This window comes from Micropterus dolomieu, unplaced genomic scaffold (assembly GCF_021292245.1).
Source record: "Micropterus dolomieu isolate WLL.071019.BEF.003 ecotype Adirondacks unplaced genomic scaffold, ASM2129224v1 contig_13373, whole genome shotgun sequence".
Lineage (NCBI taxonomy): Eukaryota > Metazoa > Chordata > Actinopteri > Centrarchiformes > Centrarchidae > Micropterus > Micropterus dolomieu.
This window is the reverse complement of record NW_025742359.1, coordinates 857-6,726: the sequence shown is the minus strand read 5'-3', so window position 1 is coordinate 6,726 and position 5,870 is coordinate 857. Positions and strand designations below refer to the sequence as shown.

General features: G+C 39.7%; 1 long non-coding RNA gene across 1 annotated transcript; it reads left to right on the top strand.

Moving 5' to 3' along the window:
* The first annotated feature begins 2,066 nt into the window (after positions 1–2,066).
* On the top strand, positions 2,067–4,164 carry LOC123966414. Its single transcript, XR_006823977.1, has 3 exons — positions 2,067–2,782; positions 2,877–2,960; positions 3,070–4,164. It is a non-coding gene; the product is annotated as an uncharacterized LOC123966414 (long non-coding RNA).
* Positions 4,165–5,870: the final 1,706 nt, after the last annotated feature.

Genomic DNA, 5,870 nt, shown 5'->3' with positions numbered 1-5,870 from the left:
GAGAAGTGTTAAATGATCAGAAGATGAAACCAACAGAAATTGAAACTTGTGGTGATAAACTTGCAACAGTGACGAACATGCCTGAGACCGAGCCTGAGATTTTTTTATTTATTTTTTAATACAGTTTATGGTGCAGGCACATAAAGGAAAAAAAAGTGTGCGGTTCTCTTTCTTTCAGTGTGTTGCTTGTGTGTTTGGCTGCAAGCAAAACCATGCAAATAGTCATTTTTTGCCGCAATCTGGTTACAAAAAGTAGGTCTATCATTGAAGTATTGGTTTGACTGGAGACGTTTCGGGTTCTACTCGACACCGGGCTGTTTCGGTCGGTAACATAAAGGTACCGAGTAGTGATATCCATCCCTACCCCAGGTTAGAGCTTAATCAGCAAGTGGAACTCACTTTACATAATCTATGTGCTTATGATAATAGACAATTATATCCATCAGTAAAATGGTTACCTTGTCTTTGTTCAAATGTCCTGATGTTCATTGTGACTTCTCTTCTGTCCCTCCACTAACTCCATGTAGGAGCCATACTGCCTGTTTTCCTCCAGGCCACAGGGGGCATGATGTTGTGTTGTGTGGTAGCCGATGCTAGCCTTAGCCTATTTAATTTCCTGTATTGTTACAAACAGGTGTGATTAATGGAAGAAGAGGAGCAAACAGTTTTTAACTGTGCTAGGTTTATTGTTCTCAGATTATGTTGTTTGTTCTACTTTATATTACGTATTATTTAAAGTAAGTGGACGCAGGTAATAAACGCCAAACTGCAAACTTTACGGAAAAGACTGGACATCGATTTACATGTTAACGTTAAGAACAATAAATCAATTAACTACCTGTAGCGGCTAAATATAGGGCATAGTCACTACACTCCACTTGATGCCAACTGGTTGTCATTGCTCTTCTCAGGGTGTTAAATTTGAGCTGAGGAACACCTTTTGAAGCCACACCTAAAGGTCCTCATGAACATTGGTGGAGGATAGTGTTCCTTACTTGTGCATGGTTTAAGAAAATAGACTGCAAAAACATGTAAGGTTGTGCTCTGATGACTCATCTGATGTTTGGATTTTCATAATTTAAGGTTTTGCACTTTATGCTGAAGTAAAACACTGTCTGGAGATGGTGTTAAAGCATTCAGTACTGTCTCAGCAGTTTTAACTGTATTTTATTGTCAAACTAATATTGTGTTACAACACAGTGTTTTCTATTCTATGCAGACTGCATATGTTTTTATCTGTTCATATATGGCTGATGGCATAGGATGTTTCTGTGACTAGTTATGGTCTTTAAATGATCAATGTGTAGGACTTTGTGGCAACTAGTGATGTCTATCTGCTCCCACTCCCACTCTAAGATACCAGTTTCAGGCTATTTGACACCAGAGAGAGAAACATACATGACATTCCATCAAACTCATTTTTGACAGCTATTTCCGGTCCACCCCCCACACCGGATGTCTGTATGTAACTGATAAGACGGGTGCATCCTGTCCCGCCCCAACCGGAAATATGTCTGTATGTAACTGATAAGAGGGGTTCGTACATCCTTCCATTGTGTGTTTCTGACTGATAATTGAAGGAGGTTTTTCATTGATTTAAAGACTTTATTAAGTAATAAAACTTGAATGAATTAACTAGGAGGTGTTTGTGACAATAAATTTATCATTAAAAAAGTATAGCAGTGAGTTATAAGTAAAGGAGGAATCTCCGGGGCCAGCAAAGGATCAGTAGGAGGTTTCTTTGGAATCAAGTCAGTCTTTATTATTAAACAAGTGAAGAATAAATTGAAATAATGACAGTAAAGCAGTAAAATGGTATAACGGTGAGTAAAAATTAAACAGCATTATAAATTATCTTCAACAGCATGCAGCAAAATAAGAGTCAGTTCCAAAATTAAACTTTGTAAAATCTTTGCTAAAGCTTTGTGTGACAAACTTACCATCATTAAAGAACTAAAGAATAAAATGAAATAATTACAGTAAAATAGTATAACAGTGAGTTAAAATTATACAGATTTTTTAATTACCTTCAACAGCATGCAGCAAAATAAGAGTGTGTTCCAAATTACCTTGCTATTGCTTTGTCTTACAAACTTGCCATCATTATCACTCCAAAGCTGTAGCCTAGTCTTAAACTTGTGAGTCTTAAAACTTTAATCCTTCTAGAGTCTGTGCCTCTTCTTCTCTGTCCTCTCTCTTTCTGGTGTAGCATAGGCTGTGCAGGGTGAATTGAGGAATGTGCTCCACCCCCCGCACCTCCCTCTGTTTTCTCAATGAGTCGTGTTGTGTGTTTAACTGTCATCCTCAGGTAATCTTGTAGACCAGTTATTAACTATGGTTATCTATAACCCCAGACTCCGGATGTTAAAAACGTTCTGGTTTTATCAGACAGAGTTCGTTTTTGAAACAGGAACCTATTTTATCAGCCGGAGACAGGAGTTTGGAACTACAGACTATATAATAATCTGGTTGTACCAGAAGTAACGGCCCCCAGCCCCTCACCAGTTATTTCCCACATGCAGAGCAGCACTCGGGTGTTTTGTTTTCTTTTTTTTTCTTACTTCTGTAAGTACCCTACCAGAAATCTAGAGGTCTTCACACTAGTGACCTGAAACCAGAGCGATGACCCTTCAAAGAGAACACGGTACGCATTCAGCCTTTCCTCCGTAACTTAAGAAATAGCAAAAATCGACACTTTGTATTTTCATTCCTGCGTGTTTTCAATTAACAGTTTTTGACTTAATCGGCAATGAGCTTCATTCAACCGAATATCACCTTGAAGGTAAGAGGGCCTTCTATGTACTAGAGTGAAATAGAAATGTTCTAAATTTTAAAGTGTACTATCCTGATGTGTATTTTGTATATTGTTTTTACAGATTTCTACTCAGAGGAGCAAATAGGTTCTACAAGGGAGAATGGCATTCCATCAGAGCAGGTTGTAGATCTCACAGGAGAAGTCGGTAAGTAAGTTTACCTTAACTTTTAATCAGTGTGTAGGTTTTATTTATTTATTTACAAACTTTTACGCAGATATGGTAACAGTACTCTTTTCTTTCATTACACCCGCAGATGGTGCGAGCGATTGTGAACAGTACTTTATGCAGGGTCTCTCCCCTACCTTTTACGAGGAGAACGCTCCGGTTCTGGAATCGGATCAGCCCTCGGTTTCAGTACCGCAAGCGTACATAACACCGGGGTCCCCGGAACACGATGAGCCGGATGTGTCCCCGGAATCACCTGTTGATGATGTAGAGCGCTCCAGTCAGGCCGCAGATGGGAGATCACATAACGGATCACCGGTAGAACCGCGGGGACTGACAGCGGGGGGAAATCATTCATCCGGATCCAGCAGAACCGTGTACGCCGCTGAATCAGACTGAGCCTATACCGATCAACGGACCTCGGAAAAGGGAACACCGTAGAAGGCTCATTTCAACCAGCAGTAGCAGTAGCAGTAGTAGGAGCAGCAGGCCAACCACAAGCATTAAGTGAAATTGTTTATTATAATGCTCAGGGGCTGCGCATTTTATTTAGCTCATGTAATATCATTAACCAGCCAACAGACGTCGCTCTAAAACCATTAACCTAGCAAATATGCAGTCATAATAAAATAGTATAGCCTATATACACAGTTTCCCGTGATACAATGTTGCTGATTATTAGGATATACAATTAATGAGTTAACAGTAATCCACACTAATTTCTCAAATACAACACCATGTCAAATGTTCTATGCACCAAGTAGTCTTATGAGTTATTTAACCTGACTTTAAAAGCTATTTTGCTTCTTTTCATAAAGTAAGCTATTACTGTGGTGTTTGTTTGTTTGTTTTGCACTTTGCACTACAGTGTTTTGGTACTGATGTCTGACATTCAGGGTATTTAGTTACAAGATAATGTAAGAGTTTTAAAAAACTTTAATGATGCCATGCAAATAATTTTTAAAAAACTAGTTTGCTTGTTTGCTATAAAGTATTAATGTAGAGATTTTTAAGGGTGAAGCCTGACTTTCAGTATTAAAATACACAAAAGAGGTTAAAGTGTCTTTGTTTTTGTCTCCCTCCAGCAAACAGACCCCGACGATCCGTGAGAGGCTGTCAGAATTGCTGTCGGACTGCCCATGACAACTAGTTTTAATGAGTAATGCTTTCCGACTAATGGGTGAAATGCTGGCTGTCTACAGTGATCATAATTAGTAAGGTGATTTATCTGAAATTGTTTCAAATGATTTTTTATTTGTTTCATTGGGTAATTGTTTTTATGTTGATTTTCACTTGCAACAGTTAGATAAACGTGTTATTCATTTTAATTTATGACATTGATATTTTTTAAGGTTTAAGTGTGTTTTGATTTTTATGATAATGGATGAAAACAAACCGTTAGGGCTTAGGCTGAGTTTATCAGACGAGGTAGATCAACATTTTCAGAATGAGTCAAACTTTCAAAATGGTGACTGAAAAAACCTCCTCCAGTCAGTTCTTAGATCCGTTACACGCTATAAATCAAGCTCTCGTTGATCTGGAACGCTTAGAAAATGAAATACCAACTGCTTTATTAGATGAAATCAACCAAATGAATGAACCCTTTAACCAAAACAACCTCCCCTCTTTACCCGAGCCCAACCATATTCCTGTCTTAAACTCATCTGTGTCTCCAGACCCCTTGATTCAAATACAAAATGCTCTCTCCGAGCTTGAAAATAATGCAATCCCTGCCTTAATCCCCTCCACATCCTCGGCCTACCAGACCCCCATTAACTCCCCCCTCATGCCAACACTCCTCCCTTGCAACAGCAAGGGGGTAGCACGACTCAAAATATTGACCCTGTGGCACCTCAAGCAAGAGTCATATCACGACATAGATTCTGTAATTATGAAATACGCCAGGTGTTGCGCTTTCCTTCTCCAACCAATGCAGAGGGTGTAGTGGATTATGCTCAGTTTTACAATGGTACACTGGAGCAGGTAGATGCGATTTTACAACAAGCCTTGTCACACAGGAGACCCCAAGATGTGGTGCAGTTGGAGCTAAGAGGGGAAAATCTCCGTAATAATGTATCAGTTATCTTACAGGATGGTGATGTTGACAATTTAGCAGGTTTTGAAAGACTTTTGCTTCGCATTGTACAATCCAATTGGACCATTATGACAGACGGTGATCTAGAACTGGTTACAGGCGCGGGTAAAAGAGCAATGGTGGATAAAATTTTACATAGCGAAATCTTTAAAAAAAAACCAACGCTTTCTGTACATTGTAGAAAACGAGGGGAATCAGTTGTGTTTTGCCGTCTGTCTGGCTCATCTTCTACATCCCCTCCTCAACGATAGACAGGCTCTTGAATGCGGTAGAGAGATTCAAAACAAAGTGGGAATGGATGATCAGACACCTGTAGCCTTAAGCGACATCACGCGATTTGAACGTGCTTTGGACTGCAAAATTGTAGTGTTCTATAGAGGAGACGACGATAGGGCCCTCTGTAAATTCATGACCAAAAGCCCAAGACAGAGTAAAACCCTATTTTTGTTTCTCTTTCAGAACCACTACTATGGTATAAAAAATCTAAAGGCCTTTCTGGGTTCCCCATATCTGTGTGAGTACTGTTACACAGGGTACAACTGTGTGCTGAGTCACCGATGCCCTGCTCATTGTTCCGTTTGCTATGACCCTACCTGTATTCAGAAGGGGTTTCAACCTGTTGTGTGTAAAGAGTGTAACAGAACATGTCGTTCAGAATTCTGCCTGACAAAGCACAAAGAGCCTACAGAGAGGCCCAGAGCCAAAAAATTCGCCAGCACGTGCTCGTTGTACAAAAAATGTAACAAATGTGCGCAGCTTTACTACTCAGCGATGAGGGGTGAAGGTAAACCACC